This window comes from Myotis daubentonii, chromosome 7 (assembly GCF_963259705.1).
Source record: "Myotis daubentonii chromosome 7, mMyoDau2.1, whole genome shotgun sequence".
NCBI classification, from domain to species: domain Eukaryota; kingdom Metazoa; phylum Chordata; class Mammalia; order Chiroptera; family Vespertilionidae; genus Myotis; species Myotis daubentonii.
In genome coordinates this window covers 52,398,260-52,423,137 of record NC_081846.1, presented here as the reverse complement: position 1 = coordinate 52,423,137, position 24,878 = coordinate 52,398,260, and the positions used below count along the sequence as shown (strand labels likewise).

General features: G+C 38.9%; 1 pseudogene; it reads right to left on the bottom strand.

The window, feature by feature from the left end:
• LOC132238847 (peptidyl-prolyl cis-trans isomerase A-like) overlaps positions 1 to 22,354 on the bottom strand; it is a 51,288-nt pseudogene extending 28,934 nt beyond the window's left edge.
• Between the last annotated feature and the right edge of the window lie 2,524 nt (positions 22,355 to 24,878).

Here is a 24,878-nt window from a genome sequence, read left to right as displayed (position 1 = left end):
TGCCTAGCCATCCTGGATGAGGGCCTTATGGCTGTTTTCAGGCTGCCTGCACCCTCCTTAGGGTGGGGGTCCCAACTGGAGTGCCTGGCCAGCCTGGATGAGGGGCTGATGGCTGTTTTCAGGCTGCCCGCACCCCCTTTAGGGTGGGGGTCCCCACTGGGGTGCCTTCCTAGCCTGGATGAGGGGCTGAGGGCTGTTTTCAGGCTGCCCACACCCCCTTCATGGTGGGGGTCCTCACTGGGGTGCCTGGCCAGTCTGGGTGAGGGGCTGAGGGCCATTTTCAGGTGGGCCAAGCCTGCAACTGAAGCTCCCAGTCTCTCCATTTTTTCTTTTTTTTTTTTTTATTCTGGGATTTATTTACCTTCTGTAATTGGAACTTTGTTGTGACTCTTGCTTGGAGGTTGGCTGCCTGAAAGCAGGTACCTGGGGTTTGTTTAGCTTCTATAATTGCAACATTGTTGCTTACAGTGCAGCTCAGAGCTGGGCCATGGCAGGCGGGGAACCTTGGCTTCCTCCATTGCCGGGTCAACCAAGCCTCATGTTCGCTTCCGCTGCCTGGCTACCAGCCGCCATCTTGGTTGGCAGTTAATTTGCATATCGCCCTGATAAGCCAATGGGAAGCGTAGCAGAGGTATGGTTAATTACCGTATTTGTCTATTATTAGGATAATAATAAAAGAGTAATATGCTAATTAGAAAAGATGGCAGTCTGGATGTCATTCCAGATGTCCTGGATGAAGCCAGGGCTGGAGGGAAGGCCAGGTCTCAGATGCCTGCAGGAGGTCTGAGGGAAGCCAGACTGGGTCCAGAGTCTGCAGGCGGCCAGAGGGAAGCCAGCCCAGGTCCCAGCTGCCTGTGGGTGGCTAGAGGGAAGCCAGCCTGGATCTCAGGTACCTGAAGGTGGTTGGAGGGAAGCCAGCCCAGGTCCCAGGTGCCAGAGGGAAACCAGTACCAGTATCTGGGGGAAGGAAGGCCTACTCTTGCACAAATTTCATGCATTGGGCCTCTAGTCCTATCTAATAAAAGAGTAATATGGAAATTGACCATCACTCCAACACACAAGATGGCTGCCCCCATGTGGACACAAGATGGCTGGCAGGGGAGGGCAGTTGTGGGCAATCAGGCCAGCAGGGGAGGGCAGTTGGGAGGGACCAGGCCTGAAAAAAAGGGCAGTTGGGGATGACCAGGCTAGAGGGGAGGACAGTTAGGGGTGATCAGGATGGCAAGGGAGGGCAGTTAGGGGTGACCAGGCCAGCAGGGGAGGGCAGTTAGGGGCAATCAGGCCGCCAGGGGAGCAGTTAGGCATTGATCAGGCTGGCAGGGAAGTGGTTAGGGGCAATTAGGCAGGCAGGCAGGCGAGCGGTTGGGAGCCAGCCATCCTGGATTGTGAGAGGGATATCCAACTGCCCGTTTAGGCCTGATCCAGGAGGATCAGGCCTAAACGGGCAGTCGGACATCCCTCGAGGGGTCCCAAATTGGAGAGGGTACAGGTTGGACTGAGGGACACATTCCCCCGGGCACGAATTTCATGCACTGGGCCTCTAGTATAGTATATAAAAGGCTAATATGCTAAATGTCCGACTGGTCACTATGATCGCACTGACCATCAGGGACAGACGCTCAACACAGACACTGCCATGATGCCCACAGAGAAACTGCACCCCGGACCTGGCACACACAAAGCAACTCTCGGCTTCCCCCAGGTGGGACACAGGCCCCACCACCATCCCAGAGTGACACCCCAACAAATTTCAGCCGATGTTACCAAGACCCCATGGTGCAAAATGTGGCCCACAACCCAGCCCAACCTCAAATGGCTGTTGTGGGTGCTGGGTAATGACATCACATAGCAACGCCCAGCTTCCTCTCCCTAGTGAAGATTAGCCTCCTTGCAGTTTCTTCAGCCCAGGAAAATAACTTGCTTATAACCAGGTGCAAACATTTCACACTTTAACCAAATATCTGTGAAGCATTTTCCCATGCCTCATCTCATTTGATCCTCACAGAAGTCCTAGAGTAGGTAGATAGGAGACTTGGTGGAATCCCATTGTTTTTTCATTAGCCAGAAAACAGATTTAGAAAGTTTAGAAACTTGACCCGACTGAAAAGAAGTAAGAAATGGTGGGCCTTAAAAATGACTTCAGGTTTTCTCACTGTGCAGAATATAGTCAAATACTGCTGCAGTTAAATATTTTACCCTTTGTTCCCTGCGTGATCTACAATAATAATCTGCTTTCTGTTGATATTTATTGCTGTGTTGCTGACAATTACCTGAAAGAGAAGTTGGGGTGCTTCACTGGGCTGGAAAAAGTTTAGCTAAACCAGAAAGCAGGTCTAATTAAGCGAGCTTATCTGTATACATAAAGCTCTTGGTGGCGCCAATCGCACATGTGTGTTTCCATCTGTCATTTTCAATTGTGAATTTGGTTGACACTTCTATTATAGAGAAAGGGAGAATAGTGATATTAAAATATTTCTTCTAATTAATTTCCTTTCAATGTGCACGAATTTGTGTACTAGGCCACTAGTATTCAAATAAAAGAATAGTTTTATTTAATGGCTGATTAAATTGAAAACTGTCCTGGGATTTATAATTTTAAAACATTGAGGAGTTAACTATTATGAATATCAAACTGTACTAGGTGTACCAGTTAATAATGTGGATTTTTTTTAATAGATGGAGTTACATATACTAGTATGTTGATATATATGCGATTTGATATGCACACTATTTTGTTGTATTGACAGCAAGCTTCAAAACTTCTTATGTCAAATTTGCTGAAAGTGTTAACATCATAGATATTGTTATGCTTAAAAATCTCAAATATCGTGCCAAAAAAAGAGCATTTGCGGGAAGTTTTAATTCATTACTTTATTTTGACGAAAAGTGCTGCTAAAAGTTATCATATACTAGTATTTCAAGTGAACATGCTCCATCTCAAGATACTTGTGAACACTGGTTTAAACACTTTAAAAGTGATGATTTTGATGTGAAAGACAAAGAACATCCAGGTCAACTGAAAAAGTTTGAAGATCAACGATTACAAGCATTATTGGATGAAGATGCATGTCAAACTCAAAAACAACTTGCAGAAATATTAAACGTTGCTCAGCAAACAATGTCTGATTGTTTGCAAGCAATGGAAAAGATTTCAAAGGAAGGGAAATGGTTGTCACATCAACTGAACAAAAGATAAATGGAAAACCGAAAAGTCATCAGTAAAATGTTGCTTCAATGGCATGAAAGAGTCTTTTTTGCATCGAATTGTGACTGGCAATGAAAAGTGGATTTATTTTGAGAATCCCAAATGCACAAAATCATGGGTTGATCCAGGTCAACTATCAACATCAACTGCAAGGCCAAACTGCTTCGGAAAGAAGACAATGCTCTGTGTTTGGTGGGATCAGGAAGGTGTGGTGTATTATGAGCTTCTAAAACCAGGTGAAACTGTTAATACTGATCGCTACCAACAACAAATAATCAATTTGAACCACACTTTGATCATAAGACAACCAGAATAGGTCAGAAGACATGGCAAAGTAATTTTGCTTCATGATGACACACCATCACACACTTCAAAAGCAGAGACACGTTAAAAGATCTTGCCTGGGAAGTATTAACCCACCCACTGTACTCACCAGACCTTGCTCCTTCAGAGTGCCACTTGTTCTGATCGATGGCACATGCACTTTCTGAGCAGCACTTCAAAATGTACGAAGAAGTGGAAAATTGGGTCTCTGAATGGTTTGCTTCAAAACAAGAAAAGTTCTATTGGGACGGTATCCACAAATTACCTGAAAGATGGGAGAAATATGTAGCTAGCGATGGACATTACTTTGAATAAAGCACTTTTGATGTTCCTCTTGAAATTATCATATTTTCTTTGATTACAAAATCCGCCATTATTAACCGGTACACCTAGTATTAACAATATGAAACATTGGCTATAGAGAACCTTATATTGCCTAGTGTGAAAAAGTCCAACTAAAAGACACAAGAGCAGCTGTAATAGGTGGAGAAAGTTACTGTGCAAAGATGGGCAATGATCAGCTCTCTTCAGAAGTTTCTGGGAATAGAAATGTTATCTTAAAATATATCAAGCCAGTTCTACAATTAAGGAAGAGCATCATATGTTTAGTATTATTAAATACTAAAGGTGATTCAAATAGACTTAGAACCAGTTTTAGAAATTTCTATCTAAATATAGGATGCAAATAGTACCAAAAGTAATTGAAGTAATACCACAAGCTTGCCTCTACTTCAAATTTTATAATTTTGTGGGTTTTTTATGGTTTTTTAAATCTTCATTGTTGAAAGTATTATATATGTCCCCTTTTTCCCCCCTTTAACCCCTTTTAGCCTGCCCTTCCCCCCACTCCAGGCCTTCTCCACCCTATTGTCCATGACCATGGGTTATGCATGTATGCATACAAGTTCTTTGATCGATCTCTTCCCACCCAACTACCCCTGCCTCCCCTCTGAGATTCCATAGTCTATCCAATGCTTCTATGTCTCTGGATCTATTTTGTTCATCAGTTTATTTTGTTCATTAGATTCCACATATGACTGAGGTCATGTGATACTTGTCTTTCTCTGACTGGCTTATTTGGCTTAGCGTAATACTCTCCAGGTCCCTCCATGCTGTCTCAAAAGGCAAGAGATCCTTCTTTTTTAATACTGCCTAGTATTCCATGGTATAAATGTACCATTTAACCACTCATCTACTGATGGGCACTTGGGCCGTTTGGATGTTCATTGTTATAGTTTTGTTTGATCATCACAAAAACCTAGAAAGGCAAATGGGTCATCATTTACCCAAAATAGCCTCAGTTTTAGCTTTTTATTAAGAACATAGGGCCACTTCATTTATAGCATTTCCAAAATTGCCCCAGTTTAGATCATTTTATATGGGTATAACACACACACACACACACACACACACCATTTTACAATCAAGATGCTCACTGGGATTATAAAATAAATAATAAAACTGATATTTCACTGGAAACCTTGGATTTTAAAGGCATGATAAAGGCATAATCTAAACAGAGCTGGATCATTTTTTAAGATATAGTTTAATTCTTAAAAAGAGGTGTTTTTCCCCCCAAATATTGTTGCATAGCTTGTAAATTTCCTAAAAATGACTACTAATTGATATTCAAGTTTTAAGACCAAATTTTCCAAACATTTGTTACAATAATAATTTGTCCAAACCTCAAGAATCTCAGTTTGTGACAGTTCATTGAAAAGAGAAACAGGTGGTGAGGCAGTTTAGAGATGACCAAAAATTCTTTGAGACTATTCCCATAGAGAATTGACTCCATGATCACTGACTTAGAACCTAAGGAGCTCTGTGACTTCTTTGACTAAAAGCATATAGTGGAAAAACACCCAAGTCAGTTTCCACAGCCTTAAAATACTGTGCCTTAAACTTTTTGTCTTTTGAAACATTCTATCTCTGTGAGCCTTGAGTTGCTGCTATGCAAACAGTCTAGCTACCCTAAGACCTCCATGCTAAAGAGGCCAGAGATAGGCTCTGTGTTCAAAATACCCAGATAAGTTGAGATATCAAGCCACCCCTGATTAGGCACCAGAAATCGGTGTGAAGCATTCTACCCTCTGATCCTCTCACCCACAGGTTGAACAATACCAAATGGCATTATTGAACATTTTATAGAAGTATGAGCCAGCTGAGCCCGCCCAAATTACTGACTCACTCATGAGATAAAATAATTTCTTGCTTTAAACTTCCAAGTTTTAAGATAATTTGTTAGGAAGCAATAGATAACTGGGACAGAATTTGGTACCCCAATATGAAATGTTGTGGTAACAAAAGGCAACACACAAAAATAATGAAGTATGTAGCATTGGCTGGAAGCTGGAAGGAACTGTTGGATGAAACCTTGAATGGCCTTAGGGAAACTATTAGTGCTTTAAGGACAATAAGGACAATGCTGCTATTGGAGGCCAGTGAAAAGGGCAGCTGATTTATACACAGACAGAACATTTAGTAAAACTGTTGCCCGTGGCAATATGGTAAATACAAAAACAACCTAATGATCTCAGAAGTTTTGCTAAGGAGATTTACAGGCACAAATTCTTCTAGTCACCTATGACAAAATGAAAGATAAGAGAGATAAACTAAAAAAGAAATCCTTAAGTTTTCTAGCATAATTGGAAGAAATACTAAGAGTTCAGGACAGTCTTTCCAAGCCTAAATAAAACTGTTAAAAGAAAGAAATAGCCTCAGAGAAAAGATCAAATTCAAGTCCCTGTTAAGTAAAGCATGGTCTGAAAGTAAAAAGGAAGTCAAGGGTTAAAGTGTAAAACCTTTTTAAAAACCTTAGAGAGACTTAAAATGGTGTTTCATAGACCCTCTAAGCCAGACAAAATGACTTCTAAGGACAAAAAGCCTTCTTAGGCAAGCCCTATAGACCCTTCCGTTTTAAATATTGGGCTTCTGAGGATCTTGAGGACATGGTCTCAGCCTCACAGAGTGCCCAAGGTATAGAAGAGCCTATTTTGAAAACATTTATGAGATGGTATGTTGTTTGTTGGGGTAGACTGTAAATTGATACACATGAAGTCTAGAAAGATTTTAAACGAATTATACCACTTGATCTGAAAAAGATAGCCATACTACAAAATGAAAAAAATTCAGACCTCGAACTTCCTACAGGCAAAAAAAAGAAAAAGGAAAAAAAAAAAGGCTAAGAAAACTACTCAACTATAAACATAAACTATTTCTTATAGAAAGAAGGTGAAATCAATGTCAAACCAAGAGAGGAAGAAGTTAATAGGCACAAAAAATCATTTCTATGAAGCAGTATTGTACTTTAATTTTTTTTTTTATAATGGTAACACATGCCTGACTGGATTTCAGAATTGCTATGGATCAGAGATTGCCATATGACTCTGTTTTCCCACTTTTTTAAACAAGAATGTCTATTGTTATTATCCTATACTTCTCTCATCATTGTATGTTGGATGTTAGAAACACATAACTCATATCTCATCCATAGGGTAAGATGAAGAGAAACAGTACATAAAAAACTGAACACAAGGAGCCTAATATAAACCTGAACTTGATTTACAAAAATAGGATCTTGGACTTTGAGATAATATTGAAATAGGAGAAGAATTCGTGGAATTTATAAGAAGTAAGTTTATTTCAACTTGTAAGAAACAATTTGTGATTCAGGGTAGACTATGCTGAATTAAAGATGGCTGCATATTTTTTGAAATTCTTCTAATAACGTTAGCCATTCATTCTTCTCTTTAAAAAAAGTGAGTTATATTATTTCTTTAACTGATATAATTGAGCAAAGTGAGCTATACCTATTTCAACTCAGTAAATTTTTTTAACTCAATAAAGAATATTTACAAAACAGCATCACACTTAATGGCAAAAGACATTTTCTCCCTAAGATTGGAAACAAAGCAACAATGTCCTATCTTACCACTTATACTTTATATTATACTGAAAATTTTTACTAGTGCAATAAGACAAGAAAAATAAATAAAAGGCATATAGGCTGGGAAGGAAGAAATAAACACATAATTTTTGTGAAAAATCCCTAAGAACCTTCAAAAAATATTGGAACTAATAAGCAAATACAGCAAGTTCATAGAATATAAGATCAATATATAAAGCAATTATATTATTACTAGAGGCCCAGTGCACAAAAATTTCTGCACTTGAGGGGGAGAGGGCATCCCTCAGCCCGGCCTGTGCCCTCTCGCAGTCTGGGACCCCTCGGGAGATAACAAACTGCTGGCTTAGGCCTGCACCTGGGTGGCAGAGGGCAGGCCCAATCCCTAGGTGCAGCCCCAGGTCGGGCTCAGAGCAGGGCTGATTGGGAAGTTGGGGCACCGCCCCCTGTCATGCACAGAGCAGGGCAGATCGGGAGGTTGCGATGCCACCCTCAGTCACGCTCAGAATAGGGCCGATTGGGGGGTTGGGGCACCGCACCCTGTCATACTCAAGGCAGGGTCGTTGCGGTGCCATCCCCTGTCATGCACAGAGCAGGGTCAATCAGGGGGTTGGGGCACTGCTCCCTGTCATGCACAGAGCAGAGCCAATCAGGGGGGTGAGGAGCTCCCCCCTGTCACTCACAGAGTAGGACCTATAGGGGAGTTGGGGCCCTGCCCCCTGTCACACACAGAGCAGGGGGGATCAGGGGGTTGGGGCGCTGCACCCTGTCACACTCAGGGCAGGGCCGATGGGGAGGTTATGGCTCTACCCCGTCACACACAGAGCAGGGCCCATGGGGGGTGGGAGGGTTGGGGCGCCGCACCCTGTCACACACAGAGCCGCAGGGCGATCAGGGGGTTGGGGAGCTCACCCCTATCAGGCACAGAGCAGGGCTGATCAGGAGGTTGGGGCGCCTTCCCCTGTCACAAACAGAGCAGGGTGGATAGGGAGGTTGTGGCCCCACCCCCTGTCACACACAGAGCTGCAGGGCGATCACGGGGTTTGGGCGCTGCCCCCTGTCATGCTGATCCCGGTGCCGGGAGGCCTCGCGGCTCCACTGATCCCAATGCTGGGAGGCATATTACCCTTTTACTATATAGGATAGAGGCCTGGTGCATGGGTGGGGGCCGGCTGGTTTTCCCTGAAGTGTGTCCTGGATCAGGGTGGGGGTCAACACTGGGGTGCCTGGCCAGCCTGGGTGAGGGGATGATGGCTGTTTGCAGCTGGTCACACACCCTTCAGGGTGGGGGTCCCCACTGGGGTGCCTGGCCAGTCTGGGTGAGGGGCTGAGGGCTGTTTTCAGGCTGGCGGGTGACTGAAGCTCCCAACTGCTCCTTTTTTTCTTTTTCTTTTTTTATTCTGGGCCAGCTTTAGCTCTGGCTCCCGCTCTGAGGCCTCTGTTGCTGAAAGCAGGTATCTGGTTTGTTTGAGTTCTATAATCAAAACACTGTATCAACTCCAGCACTGAGATCTTGGCTGGCTGAAAGGAGGTTTCTGGGGTTTTGTTTAGCTTCTATATTTGTAACAATGTTTCAAACTGCAAGCTCAGAGGCCGGCAAGGCAGGTGGGGAACGTTGGAGTCCTCCGTCACTGAAGCAAGCAAGCTTCATGTTAGCTTCAAGCTGCCTGCTGCCGGCCGCCATCTTGGCTGGCAGTTAATTTGCATATTGCCCTGATTAGCCAATGGGAAGGATAGTGGATGTATGGCTAATTACCATGTTTCTCTTTTATTAGATAGGATACCTGTATATCAACAATGAACAATTAAAATTAGAAGTTATAAAACAATCCATTTATAATAGTATCAAATAATATCATACTTAGATACAAATTAAAAAGTATGTATAGAGTTTATATGTGAAGAACTACAAAACATTAATAAAAGAAATTAAATATTAAAAGACTCAATATTGTTAAGATGTCAATTCTTCCTAACTTGGTCTATAAGTTCAATGAAATCCTCATCAAAGTCCCAAGAAGCTTTAATTATCAATTAACTGATTTTAAATGTGACATGGGAAGGAAAAAACCTAGAATAGGCAATATAATACTAAAGAAGAAAAATAATAACAGAAATCTTTTTAAAGATTTACTATAAAGATAAAGCAATTAACATAGCACGGTATTGGCAAAATAATTAATTTATACAATAATATTAGGATATAAGACCTAGAAATAGATGCTCATAAATATAGTTAATTTATATTTTACTAGAGGCCTGGTGCATAAAATTTGTGCATGAGTAGGGTCCCTAGGCCTGGCTGGCAATCAGGGGCAATTGGGGCCTTCCAGCTGCCATCCAGGGCCTCCCTCCCCCAGCTGCTGGCTGCCAGCAGGGTCCTTCCTTCATTCCACACCACCCCCTTGTGGTCAGTGCACATCATAGCGAGCGATCAAACTCCTGGTCGAGCTCCCGAGGGGACAATTTGCACATTAGGCTTTTATATATATATAGACACTAGCTCAAAGGCAATTGAATGAAGAAATTATAGACAGTTTTAACAAATAGCACTAAAAGAATTAGACTGCTATATGCAAATAAAATTAATGTGGCCCTAGCCTGTTTGCCTCAGTGGATAGAACATCAGCCTGAAAACCGAAGGGTCCTGACTTCAATTCCAATCAAGGGCATGTATCTCAGTTGCAGGCTCAATCCTGGCCCCATTCAGATGCATGTGGGAGGCAACGAATTGAGGTGTCTCTCTCACATGGATGTTTCTCTCTCTCTATCTCTCCCCCTCCCTTCCACTCTCTCTAGAAATAGAAAAATGTCCTCAGGTGAGGATTAACAAAAAATAAATTAAAGAATAATGTGAACACAGATCTTATAGCTTACACTAAAATTAAATCAAAATAGATTATAGACTTAAGTGTAAAATAAAGCCTAAAAACAACACACCAGCAATAACACAAACTATTGTAAGAAAACATAAAGGACAATTTGTGTACCCTGGGTTTTATTGTGAGTTCGTAAACACAACACTAAAATTATGAGCCATAAAATTAAAAGGTGGTAAATTAGACTTCAATACAGTTAAAACTTCTGATAAAGACACTGCTGCAGACTAGAAGAAAACATTTGCAAAACATATATCTGATAAGAAAATTGTATCTTAAATACTTAAAGAACTCTTAAAATTCAACAATAAGAAAACAAGCAACCCAATTAAGTAATGAACAAGAAATATGCACAGATACCTTACCAAAAAAGATATACAAGGGGCAAGTATGCATATGAAAATATGCTCAACATGATTTATCTTTAAGAAAATGTAAATACCACAACATGCCTATTACAATGGCTAAAAATAAAAAATCTGAAAATACTATTTGCTGGTTAAGATGCAGCAAATACAAACTCTTATTTATTGCTGATGGGAATGCAAAATAGTACAGCTCTATTGAAAAGAGTTTGGCAGTTTCTTACAATGCTAAACATAGTCTTACCATAGGATCTAGCAAGCACACTCCTAGATATTTACCTGACTGATATGAAAACTGGTGTCCACACAAAAGCATACATGTAAACATTTATACCAGATTTATTATAATAACCCCAAGCTGGAAACAACCAAGATGGCCTTCAACAGGTAAATGCTTAAATGAGTATGATACATTCATACAATGGAATACTATCCAGTAATAAAAAGAATGATCTCCCAAGCCACACAAAGACATGGATGAATCTTAAGCATATATTGCTAAATACAAGTTGCAAGACTGAAAAAGCTATCTACTATATGAGAACAAATATATGATAAAACTATAGAGACAAAAAAAAAAATAATCAGTTTACCAGAGAATGATGAGGGAGAGTTGAAACCTGGGGATTCTTTTTTAAGGATAATGAACCTATTCTGTACCATACCATAATGATGAATACATCACACAATGCAATTATCACAATCAATAGAGCTTTATAACACAAAGAGTGAAGCTTAACATATGCAAATTTAAAAAATAATGTCGGAAGTTTAAGGACTCCAGGATGGAATGCAGACTGTGACACGTGTGTGAAACAACCTCATTGAACAGGATGAGAGAGAAAGGTGCTGACCTCAGTAACTTTAGAAATGAGTGGAGTCTGTAAGACTAAATGCAAAAGCAACTGTATATAAGCACTGTCCTATAGCTGGAAAAGTTGTTTCCCTAGGGGTACAGGTTACAATTCTAAAACTACTATGCATTAAATTAAACAAATGAACAGCAGACAACGGTCATCAGGTTTCTCACTGTTGGTGTAAGAGATTAGAGATAGCAAGAGGAGGAGACTAGAAACAACTCTGTGGCAATGGTTTAGAGTTGAAGATATTATTATATAACTTATGTTTATCTTATTAAAATACATAGGATATTCATACAGAAATATTTATAGATATGTGTAAATACACAGTATCTTCTTGCCCTGTCACCATGACAGTGAACACACTAAGCACTCAGATCTTGATTTCTAATACCATTCACCAATAAAAAGGAACTGGGCTCCTTAGAGAAATAGCTGATTTTAGGATAGGGCAGAAAATAAAGAAGATGAGCCTGGAGCACCTTGCAGTGTAAGAACTATCGTGATAACTTCACACAATGACAGGTGGTTACTAGGTTTTGTTGGTGATCACCTCATAAGGTATATAAATGTGAAATCACTACGTGGCACACCTGAAACTAGTATAATGTACTCTGCCACAATACTTTAATAAGACATTCATTTTAAAAAGAAATAATAAAAAGGTAAGGACATGCTCCAAAAAAGTTCTACAATATGGGATATGTCAAAGGGTATAGAGCCAACTGAAAGAGTTCAAAATGCCTGAAGCTGGAACAATTTGAGCAACAGTAAAGATGGGTTAATATTTGATTATTATCCAAAGTAAAAAATAAATATTCATGAGTCCATACTGATATAAATAAATGATTTCATAAATAAATAAATGAGAATCTCCTGTGTAGAAAAGTTTCAAATATGTATGTAAATACTCTGCTCTGAAGAATGGGGAACATAATTCAAGCCAGATGATCAAACCTCACATCAGCAATGAGAAGTCATATTGATAGTGCACACCCCTGACATGTGTATGGTATGTATAGCATGTACGCATCACATGCCCTTTATGTGATTAAAGTGGCACTTTGCCATTGTGCGTTTCTCCTAAAAACACATTAGCTGAATATAATCATGATAAAAAATCAGAAAATTCCCAATCAAAGCATACCCTACAAAAAACATGACTAGAAATCTTCAAAACTGTTAAGGTCATCAGAAAAGGGAAACTGAGAAACTGTTACAGCTAAGAAAAGCCTAAGGAGACAGGACTGCTAAATATAATGTGATATCTTGGATAAGATCATAAAACAGGAAGGAAGTCATCAGGGAAAACAAAAAGTGTCTGAATAAAGTATAAACAATATGTATCAATATTATCTCATTAATTGTTGCAAAATGCCATACTAATACCAGATGTTGATAATGAAAGAAACAGTATGAAATATATAGAGACTCTCTCTACTATCTTCTCTGTAAATGTAAAACTGTTTTGAAGTAAAAGGTTTATTTCAGAAAAAGAGCAATGTTGGATAAAATCTCAATACACATATTGAGGTTAATGTAGACTATAAAACTATATTAACATTGGCATTAAAACAGACACATAGAGCCGAAACCGGTTTGGCTCAGTGGATAGAGCGTCGGCCTGTGGACTGAAAGGTCCCAGGTTCGATTCCGGTCAAGGGCATGTACCTGGGTTGCGGGCATATCCTCAGTAGGAGATGTGCAGGAGGCAGCTGATCAATGTTTCTCTCTCATCGATGTTTCTAACTCTCTATCTCTCTCCCTTCCTCTCTGTAAAAAATCAATAAAATATATTTAAAAAACAAAAAAACAGACACATAGAAAAATGGAACAAAATAGAGAGTCCAGAAATATACTCACAATAACATGATTAAGAAATTTTCTACAAAGGTGATAAGGTGATTCAATGAGAAAAGATAGTCTTTCAAACAAATGATAATGGAAAAACTGTGTATCCACATGCACAAATATGGATATCAAATATGTGTCAAAGAAGAAATCAAATACATTTTAACATAGTTTTAACTAAATGAAAATAACATAACTCATCAAAATTTGTGGACTGCAATGAAAGCAGTGCTTAGAGGCAGTTTTATCACACTGAATGCATACATTAGAAACACAGAAATATCAATAATCAATAAGTTAAACTTTCATCTTAGGAATCTGAAAATAAAAGAACAAAGTAAATCCAAATTAAACAGAAGGAAAGACATAATAAAAATAAAATAAAAAATCTAAAATGTTGAAAATAGGAAATCAATGGAGAAAAATAAAAAAAATAAAAAAAAACATGCAATGGACAAAATCCAACACCAATTCATGATAAGAACTCCCAGGAATCTAGAAATAGAGGGGAACATTCTCAACTTAATAAAGACTATCTTCAAGAAACCTACAGGCACATCATACTTATTGGTGAGAAACTCAAAGCTTTCCCACTAGGATCAGGATCAGGCAAGAATGTCTCTTCTCATCACTCCTTTTCAACAATGTACTAAAAGTTCTAGCTAATGCAATAACAACAAAATAAAATTTAAAAATATATAGATTGTAAAGAATAAAAATAAAACTGTCTTTGTTCACAGGTGACATGATCATCTATGTGGAAAATCCAGAAGAACTGACAAAGAAAACCCTGGAACTGAAAGTTATTTTAACAAGTGTGCAGAATATCACATAACATACAAAAGTCAGTCACTTTCTTATATAACAGCAATGAGCAAGTAAAATTTAAAATTACAATCACAATACTATTTTTGTATTACAGTACAATAATATTTTTACTAACAAATAAGAAGTATTTAGGTATAAATCTAACTATATATATATATATATATATATATATATATATATATATATATATATGATATGTATGAGAAACGCTACAACAAACTGATTTTAAAGTTTCTACAGACAATCATGGCTTGATTCCTGTCAAGATGTCAAAGCAGGCAAACACTCTAGTTGTCTATTCCCATGACCACATCAAAATTACAACTAAACTACAGAACAACCATCATTGATAATCACCTGAAGTGTAGCTGAATAGAAGTTTAATAACCAATGATATAAGGAGAAGCCACATCCATAGTGATAGGGAAGGAGTCAGCTCCTCACCCACATGAGGCAGTTAAAACACTGGGAGGAAAGTGTTGGCTACAGCAGTCCCCCCTGAAGAACATTGGTCCTGGACCCACACCTGGGTCATTCAGACAATTGAATATAATTCAGCACTAAAAAGAAATGAGCTATCAAGCCATGAAAAGACATGGAGAAAATTTAAATGCATATTACTAAAGGGGAAAAAACTGAAAAGACCACATACCCTATGATTTAAAATATTTGATGTTTTGGGATAGGCAAAATGAAGACAGAAAAAAGATCAGTGATTGCCAGAGGTTAGAGGGGAGGGAGGTGAATAGGAAATGGACAGAGGATATTTAAGGCAGTGAAAATACTCTGTATGATATTATAATTGCAGATATTTGTATTATACATTTGTCCAAATCTATAAAAGGTATAATACCCAAAATGAATCCAATGTAAACTATGGTCTTGGGGTGATAATATGTCAGTGTAGTTTGATCAATTATAACAAATGCACCACTCTGTTGTGGGTTATTGATAATAAGGGAGGGTGTGCATGTGTGGGGGCTGAGGGTATATGAGAAATCTCTGCACCTTCCTTAAAATTTTGCTCTGAGCTTAAAATTGCTCTTTAAAAAGTCTATTTTTTTAAAAAATAAAGAAAAACCTTAGTGAGATTTAAAAAAAAAAAAAAGAATCTTAATGCTTGCTTCACACCTCAAACAATAATTAACTTATAGTTGGTCATAGACCTAACCATACAAGCTTAAATTAATAAAATATAGAATAATGCAGAAAAAGTATTATGTTTAAGTGTATATAGAAATATAGACTGGTATAGATTGAGAGGTAAATAAATCAAATTTAGCAAAATGTTAACCATTGAAGAATCAAAGTGAAGGTTATATGGATTTTTTTTCACTATTCTTAACATTTTATGGATGTTTAAAAGTTAAAAAATAAAAAGTTTGGGGAAGAAGATAATAGAGTCTAATGGAAACTGAGAATAGAAAAACACAGCCTTATATTTTAGGACTGCTTCAAATGTCTCAAAATAATTAAATTTAAATCAATCTATTAAATATTCCAGCTTTAGTAACAAAAAGGCTAAAATAGAACAAAAGAAGATGGTAATCAATAATGATACACAAGAGGTTAGAGTCAGATGAAGACAGAATAAAAATTTATTGAATTTAGCAACATGAAGGACATTGGTGGTTTGGCTGAAAGTAATTTCAATTGGATAGTGAGAGTAGAAACCAAATTTCAGTAGGGGCGGGGTGTAAATAAGTATTTGAAAAATAAAAACAGCCTTATAATAAACTCTTTTGGGAATACAGACAAAGGAAACTATTTCTCTTTTACAGGCGGGAAGAGGAGGAAATGGGTTCAGATGTACAAAGGGTTTTAGATTGTGGTGGGAAGATGAGAGATTTTTACATCTGTAGAGTGTTATTTTTTCAATGAAGAATGAAGAAGTTCTTCATCTGAGATTTAGTCTTAGAAAGTTAAGAGGCTCAGAGAATTGGTAAGTAAGCAGCTAGAACATCATAGTAGTGTTCCAGTGCTATAATGAAAGTCCATTTAAGAATGAATTTGTATCCATACACTATTCATGGCTCTACACCATCTGTTAATTAGGTAGCAGCACTAGCTTCTCTACATTTATCCAAAAGAAATGAAAAATATGATCCCTCAAAAAGATGTACACAAATCATTATAGTAGCTTTATACCTAATTAATAAAACTTGGGAACAACATGAATATTCTTCTGCTAGTCATTCAATGAGATACATCCATACCATGGAATACTACTCAAGAGAAAGGAGCAAAGTACATACTGATACTAGTAATGTGGCAACATGGATGAATCTCAAGTGCATTTTGCTAAGTGAAAGAAGCATGCTTAATGTCTGACTCCATTTATATGATATTTCAGAAACGCAAAACTGTAGGGTACAGAAAACAGACTACTAATTGCTTAAGGTCTAGGGGTGAGAGAGAAGTAGACTAAAAAGGGCACAGGAAATTTATTGGAGTCATACAATAATTCTATATCTTGATTGTGTAGGTCTTGGCCTAATATTGTATACACAAAAGGAAGAATGTTATTGTATGTAAATTAAACTTCAATAATATTTTTTAGAAATTAGTTGGTAGCAGTTAACTATGGAGGCTTGGACCTCTGACATTGACTGAGGTGAGCAACTACATGAAGCATCATGACTGATCCTGAAAGTCTCTCAAAGTAGAAAGTCCCAGCTGGTACGTCAAGAATAGATTATAGTGATACCAAGGATAATGGTCTCTTAGTTCTGAGGGCAACAGAGTAGGTCCTGGGCCCCAAAACTTCTAAAGTAGGCATTCCCGCTGGAAGTAGCCTCAACGGTTTACCTGATTGAGTAAATACACATATTATTATTGCCTGTTTGTGCCATGATGTGAGGAAACATGAGAATAACTGTCTTATAAAGAGATAGTCCAGCAATTCTGACTACTTCATTCAACAGTATAATAGATTCAGAGAATAGGCACCTTAGTGATTGGGGAGTGCTGCCCACGCCAGCCTCCTTATTAACAGAAGGAAATACATAATAATAGGAAAAAAGCTACATTACAAAACTCAAAGAATTCAGTCAAATGTGTGGTTAGAGGGAATTAATACCCCTAAAATGTTCTCATCCTATCTAATAAAAGACAAAAAGGCTAATTAACCGTACCTCCGCTACGCTTCCCATTGGTTAATCAGTGAGATATGCACATTAACTGCCAACAAAGATGGCGGCTGGCAGCCACGCAGCTGAAGCGAGCAGGAGGTTTGCTTGCTCCAGTGATGGAGGAAGCCAAGGTTCTCCGCCTGCCGCGGCCCAGCTCTGAGCTCCGAAAACAACAGCTCCAAAAGCAACAAAGTTTCAATTATAGAAGCTAAACAAATCCCAGATCCTGCTTTCAGCCAGCCATGGCCTCAGAGCTGGGAGCACCAGTGAAGGCAACAGAGTTTCAATAATAGAAGGTAAATAAATCCCAGAATTAAAAAGAAAAAAGGGAGAGGCTGGGAGCTTCAGTCACAGGCCAGCCTGAAAACGGTCCTCAGCCCCTCACCCAGACTGGCCAGGCACCCCAGTGGGGACCCCCACCCTAAAGGGGGTGTGGCCAGCTGCAAACAGCCATCAGCCCCTCACCCAGGCTGGCCAGGCACCCAAGCGGGACCCCCACCCGGATCTGGAACACCCTTCAGGGCAAACTAGCCAGCCTCTACTCGTGCACCAGGCCTCTATCCTATATAGTAAAAGGGTAATATGCAAACTGACCCTAACAGCAGAAAGACTGGGAATGACTGGTCACTATGACACACACTGACCACCAGGGGGCAGACGCTCAATGTAGGAGCTGCCCTCTGGTGGTCAGTGTGCTCCCACATGGGGGAGCTCTGCTCAGCCACAAGCCAGGCTGATGGCTGCCAGTACAGCGGTGGTGGTGGGAGCCTCTCCTGCCTCCTCAGCAGGGCTAAGGATGTCTGACTGCAGCTTAGGTCTGCTCCCCGCTGGCAAGTGGACATCCCCCGAGGGCTGCCGGGCTGCCTGAGGGATGTCTGATTGCAAGCTTAGGCCCAATCCCCCGGGGAGCAGGCCTAAGCCAGCAGGTGATCATCTCCTGAGGGGTCCCAGAATGTGAGAGGGCACAGGCCGGGCTGAGGGACCCCCCCCTACCCGAGTGCACAAAATTTTGTGCACCAGGCCTCTAGTTATTTAATAAAAAAGAATAAAATTCAATTAACTCAGCATTTCATAAGTTGGGGTGGGAGATTGAGTAATAAAATAAACTTCATTTAACAATAAATGAGTGAAAGTAATAAAATAAAGAGAAGTAAATTCATTTGAAAATGAAAACTTGACATCAAAGATCTTGCACGCACAAATAAATATGCAAATTATTTTTGTTGTTGATAATCCTCACCTAAGGATATTTTTTACACTGATTTTTAGAGAGTGGAAGGGAGGGGGAGAGACAGCGAGAGAGAAACATAGATGTGAGCGAGACACATCTACTGGTTGCCTCCCGCACGTGTCCTGATCCGGGGATCAAGTTTGCAACCAAGGTACATGCTCTTGAAGGGAATTGAACCCAGGACCCTTCAGTCCAAAGGCTTACACTCTATCCACTGAACCAAAATGGCTAGGTTTATGAAAATATTTTTAAATTTCAAATAAAAATCAGAAAATTAACTACAGTTTTAACATTAAATGAAAATATGAAATTTTCAATACAAAAGATGTGTTCTTAAAAAGATTTTTAAAACTACTAAAATCTATCCAAAACAGAAAACCTGAATAAACTATTAACCCCTAAAAAAATTAGGAAAAAGGTGTCAAAAATTAAACTCTCAACTTTCTCATGCTATAAAAAATTTCCAAGAACATAGAAAAATTTCATCAGGGCTATCTTATAATCAGTGATGATTTTCCTCTTCTTGTATATATTTCCCAAATACAGTCAGCATACATTATTTCTTTAAATATGTTTTTATTGATTTCAGAGAGAGGAAGGTGGAGGGAGAGTAAGATACAAATATCAATGATGAGAGAAAATCTTCTATCAGCTGTCTCCTGCATGCCCACACTGGGGATCGAGTCCAAAACCCAGGCATGTGCCCTGGCTCTAATGAAAATGTGACCTCCTGGTTCATGGGTCAAAGCTCAACCACAGCGAGGGGGCAATATACATTATTTTTGTAATCAGAAACAAAATGCTAAATTTTATTTTTAAAAGAAACCAGACCAACATTCTGTCCTACTACTAATTCTGTTGGATTTGGCCTTGGCGATCCTGACACCATAATAAATCAAAATGAAAACACACATTTTATAAAATCGTCCCTAGCATTCTTTTTTTGAATATTCTCAGTGTTTATATGTCACAATCTGTTAATTATACGTTCTTGGTAGTAGAGAACTAGCTATGGACATTGTAAATGAACCAAACTTCCAGTGGCTGAGTGATCATATGTGGCCACGATCTTCAGGAATTCTCAAATGAATCTGTTCAAAAAATTCCCCTCAAAGTTCTCCCTCATCACTTAACTATTGAATGCAAAGAAGAAATGTCAGATGATATGCAGTGTTGAAATACAAACCCCCTCTGAAATCTAAGTTGTATTTTTCTCGATTAAAATAGCTCCCAAGTTTCTGACCAATTAATGAGCAATTTATTTTTTCTCTAAACATAATGAAAGTGCAAGAGAAAGATACTACTGCATTTGCCCTGTGTGTGCTGACAGACAAGTCTCAAGCTGTCATCAATGGGCAACATGGGACATTATATGACAGAGAAAGTGCTTTGAAAGTGTCTGAACAGTGATTGCGAAGGAAGAAGGAGGGAGTTGCGACGTCATTTTCTTAACAGAAGAAAAAGTCAGGGAGAAAAACACAAGAGTATGATGAAAAAGAAAAAGCTGGTATCACCTAACAGTATCATCAGTTTTATTTCCTTTCTTCTATATTGAAACTTTAAAAATCAAGGAACAGGTATCACAGTTGTCTAAGTCAAGAAACACATTCAGTTAAAAATAAAAAAAATAAAAAAAGACTCCAAAGATGTCTGTACACATTGAAGGAGCGGAGGTGAGAACCACAGTAAAGCCAGTAAGGAAGGTGTAGCAAGAGAATCCTCACCTCTATCGTAAATATGAATAAAGTGAGGGACTATTCTAAAGAACGGAGTTTCAGAGTCAAGAGGAAATTCAACATCCATATACCATTCACTGAATAAGTACTCACCTCATATTCTTTATGTGAAATTCTTTCCTTTGATGGAAAAATAGTGCCAGTGAGAAGGATGTCAGCTTGAGGCTGCCCATTTTTCAGATCACTCTAGTTTCTCAGAGTTGGGGTTGGGATTGGGTGTCAGCAAAAAAAAAAAAAAAAAGAAGGTACCTAACCTTGTTCCTGGACATCATTATGGGCAAACTGACACGGACATATAGCTATGGAACTTGATTGTTATAACATGTTATGTTAAATTAAAACATTTAAAAACATTACAAGAAATAGTTGTTAGAATAATATGGGGAAAAGAAAAATTATAGATGGGTAACCAGCTACTGAGCATAGTAGGATACCATTTAAAATTAGGGTTTGAGCCCTGGCCAGTGTTTCTCATTGGTTAGAACATCAGCCTATGTACTGAAGGGTTGCAGGTTCCATTCTAGTCAAGGGCATGTACCTGGGTTCCAGGTTCAATCCTGGCCCAGGTGCATGCAGAAGGCAACCAATACGAATGTCTCTCTTCTCTCTCTCTCCCTCTCTCTTCCTCCCTCTCTCCTTCCCTTACACTCTTTCGGAAAATCAATGGAAAAAATATCCTTGGGTAAGGATTAATTAAAAAAATAAGGGGCGGGGGGAATAACCATACATTTTCAAATAAATCCTGTATAGATTGAGATTTAACTATACTGTATTTCAAGATAAGGCTAAGCATTTTATAAGCACTGTGGAAAAATATATAAGAAATTATAAAATGCAAAGATGTAGCAAATACTTGAAAAAATGAAGCATTGAAAAAAGTTTAATTTTTAAACTACAGTGAGTTCATGGGTTTATTCATTCACCAAATAGTTATTGAGCATATAATATATATTAGTTCCTATGATAGATGTGGCAAGTTGAACAGTGAAAGTGAAGCATTTTATTCTCTCTAGGATTTGACAGAATAATACAGTAATCTCATGGTAGGGAGAAAATAAGACAATTCAGTCAGAGAAAGATAAATCTCACGTGATCTCACTCATTTGTGGAATATAATGAGCAACGTAAACAGATGAACAAAAATAGATCCAGAGATAGAGAAGCATCGAACAGACCATCAGACCTCAGAGAGTAGGCAGGAGAGGCTGGGGGTGGAGTGGGGAGGGTGGGTAGAGATCAACCAAAGGGCTTGTATGCATGCATATAAGCATAACCAATGGACACAGATACTGGATGAGGGAGGAGGGGGAGAGTGAGGGCATGTGCTGGGGGGAGACTAAAGGAGGGTAAAAAGAGATATATGTAATACCTCAATCAATAAAGAATAAAAAACACACAGGTGGCCTTTATTCATATTTGAACTATAGCAATTAATGTAGACCAATTAAGCAGATTTTCAGATTATATTCTGCAGTTTTAATAAAATTCACCCTGAAAAAAACGAACAAAAAATTCCAGAAGACTCCTGTAAAGGAACCATAGATCAAAGGTAATTCTAGTAACAAAAGAACAACTGAACAATTAAAAATGGCAGTGCAAAGTCTCCCTTCCCCCTCAGGCAAATTTCTTATCAGCTATCAATGAGTTAAAAATTAATGATAATCTCATCAGATTTCATAGAATCATTAACTATCACTGAAATATTAAAATTATTAATAGTATTAATATCAACTATAATATAGCTATTAAACTTTAATGAGAAAAAAGTTTCACACTAAAAAATCCTATATAATAAAAGCCCAGTGACCACTATGGTGTAACGACCAGAACGACCAACGACCAGATGACAGCCTGTAGCTATGACGAGCACTGACCCAGACCTTGCTATCTGCGCCCTGACAGCCCAGATTCCCATTCACCTGCACCATGGACTCTGACAGCAGGGAGGCAGGAGTCCCATTCCTCATGGAATTGGCCATTGGTCAGCTTCCTGTCCGCACTTGACAGCCCCAAATCCCGTTCACCCGCACCCCGGACCATGACAGCATATTTTTGTTTTTTTTATATCATGTTTTTGTCATTTTTATATGATGTTTTTGTTGTTTTTTTATCATATCTTTGTTGTTGTTATATCATGTTTTTATTGTTTATTTATTAATAAATTTATATATCATTTTCTTATACATCTTACTATTTTTTTAATCTCTGACACTTCTATTATAGAGAAAGGGTGAATAGCAATATTAAAATATTTCTTCTAATTAATTCCCTTTCAATGTGCACGAATTTGTGCACTGGGCCGCTAGTAAGTAAATGATGTTTCATTCAATGTCATTCTTTTTCAATTCCTATAATTGGACAAGTTTTATGATATATTCATCATATTTGTATTTGATTACATTTATATTTCAATAAAGAACATAATTTATACTTAAACATATTGGGATTCAAATTCATAAAAATATTTCACTGTAAGGGGCACACTATCAAAAACATTTGGAAATCATTGAAGTGGAGGACAGCCTATATAATAAAAGGCTAATATGCAAATCGTTCTGAATGGCAGAATGACTGGTTGCTATAATGCACACTGACCACCAGGGAGCAGACGCTCAATGCAGGAGCTACCCCCTGGTGGCCAGTGCACTCCCATAGGAGGAGCACCGCTCATCCAGAAGCCCTGAGCCGGGCACATGGCTGGCAAGCACAGTGGTGGTGGCAGGAGCCTCTCCCACCTCCATGGCAGTGCTACAGATGTCTAACTGACGGCCTAAGCCAGCAGTCAGACATCCCCTGAGGGCTTCTGCACTGTGAGAGGGCGCAGACTGGGCTGAGGGATTCCCCCGTCCCCAAGTGCATGATTTTCATGCACCAGGCCTCTAGTAAATTCTATAAATAATAGATCTGTGAGGCTAATATCTATAATCAGAAACATTCTGGGAGATATATTTTTTGAACATTTGAAAAGAAATACAAATATAATGAAAAGCATGTAATAATCACTAGAAAGCAAGATGACTTTTATAAAAATAACTACACAACTGACTTAATTAATCTTTATAATAATGTCACTCTGACATTAGGAGAATGGAGTAAATACTTCTATCTTGATTTGAGCTAAGCACTTAGAAAAAAATCAGGATGTGAATAAAATAATAGAATTTAGATGACACACACTAGGGGGAATAGCTAAAATAACTGATTACCAGGATAATTTTTCCAGCACTTCCTCTCCTTCCACAGGTCTAAATTCTTTTGAGTGTTCTTAGAATGAGATCTACATCCCATGAATCCTACACTACCTTCACTGACAGCCCTCCAACCACTGATGCCCTCATTACAACCATTCTCTTGCATAGATCCTTAGCTCTCTTGCCTCTCCTTGGCTTTCTTGACTGGACTTCCACCCTCTACATCTAAACCTACAACTGAATTGAAACATAACTTCAGCTAAACTAGTCACAGCCATTTTATCTAATCTCAGTTTAAATTTATGAGCAAATAGCCCTTAATACCCTCAAGATTCTATTTCCCTGGTCTGTTCACACTCTTACTCTGCTAAACAATTGTTTCACAACTTTTTATCTTTTCAAACATCATCACTTTCTCTTCCATCCTATGTTCTAATGACTTTGCTTCCAATTTCATTGAGAATACTGAATCCATCACTGTCACCCATCTGTATCCATTCCCATAAACTCTACCTATCCCTCTGTCAACATGGACAATGGCCCAGGTTCCTAGCTATAGCCTGTCAGATTTATAAAGATTTTGAGATTTTACTTTAACCTACAAGCTAAAGCAATAGCTTGCCACAGTTTCATGGATAATACCCAATAGACACAAGAGTCCTGGGTTGGACAAGAATGATTATTACTCATAGAAATGACAGTGGTGAGAATATGGTCATTTTCTTGTGATGGTTCCTATAATAATTAATACTATGTGTCAATTTGATGGGACCACAGGGTGCCCAGATACTGAATATGGTGTTTCCCCCCAAAACATTATGTTGAAACCCTAACCACCACCACCCCTACCACCACCAATGTAATGATATTATAGAGTCAGAGCCTTTGGCGGTAATTAGGGATAGATTACATCATGAGGGTAGGGTCCTCACCATGATGCAATTATAAAAAGACCAGGAGATGCAGCGTCTGTATCTCTATTTGCATGTACCCACCAAGAAAGGCCATGTGAGGACAAAAACAGAAAGTGGGCCTTTCAAGAACCGAACATGGTCCTGGATGGTGTGGCTCAGTTGGTTGGAGCATTGTCCCATGCACCAAAGGGTCGTGGGTTGGATTCCTGGTCAGGGCAAGTATGAGAGGCAACTGATTGCTGTTTCTCTCTTATCTCTCTCTCTCTCTCTCTCTCTCTCTCTCTCTCTCTCTCTCAATAATAAAAAAAGAAAAGAACCTAACTATGCTGGTGCACTTATATCAGACTTCCTGTCTTCTGAACTCTGAGAAATAAATGTTGTTGCTTGACTTTCATAGTCTATGGTATTCTGTTACAACAGCCCAAACTAAGACACCAGGTATTTGGTTAAGCATCCTTT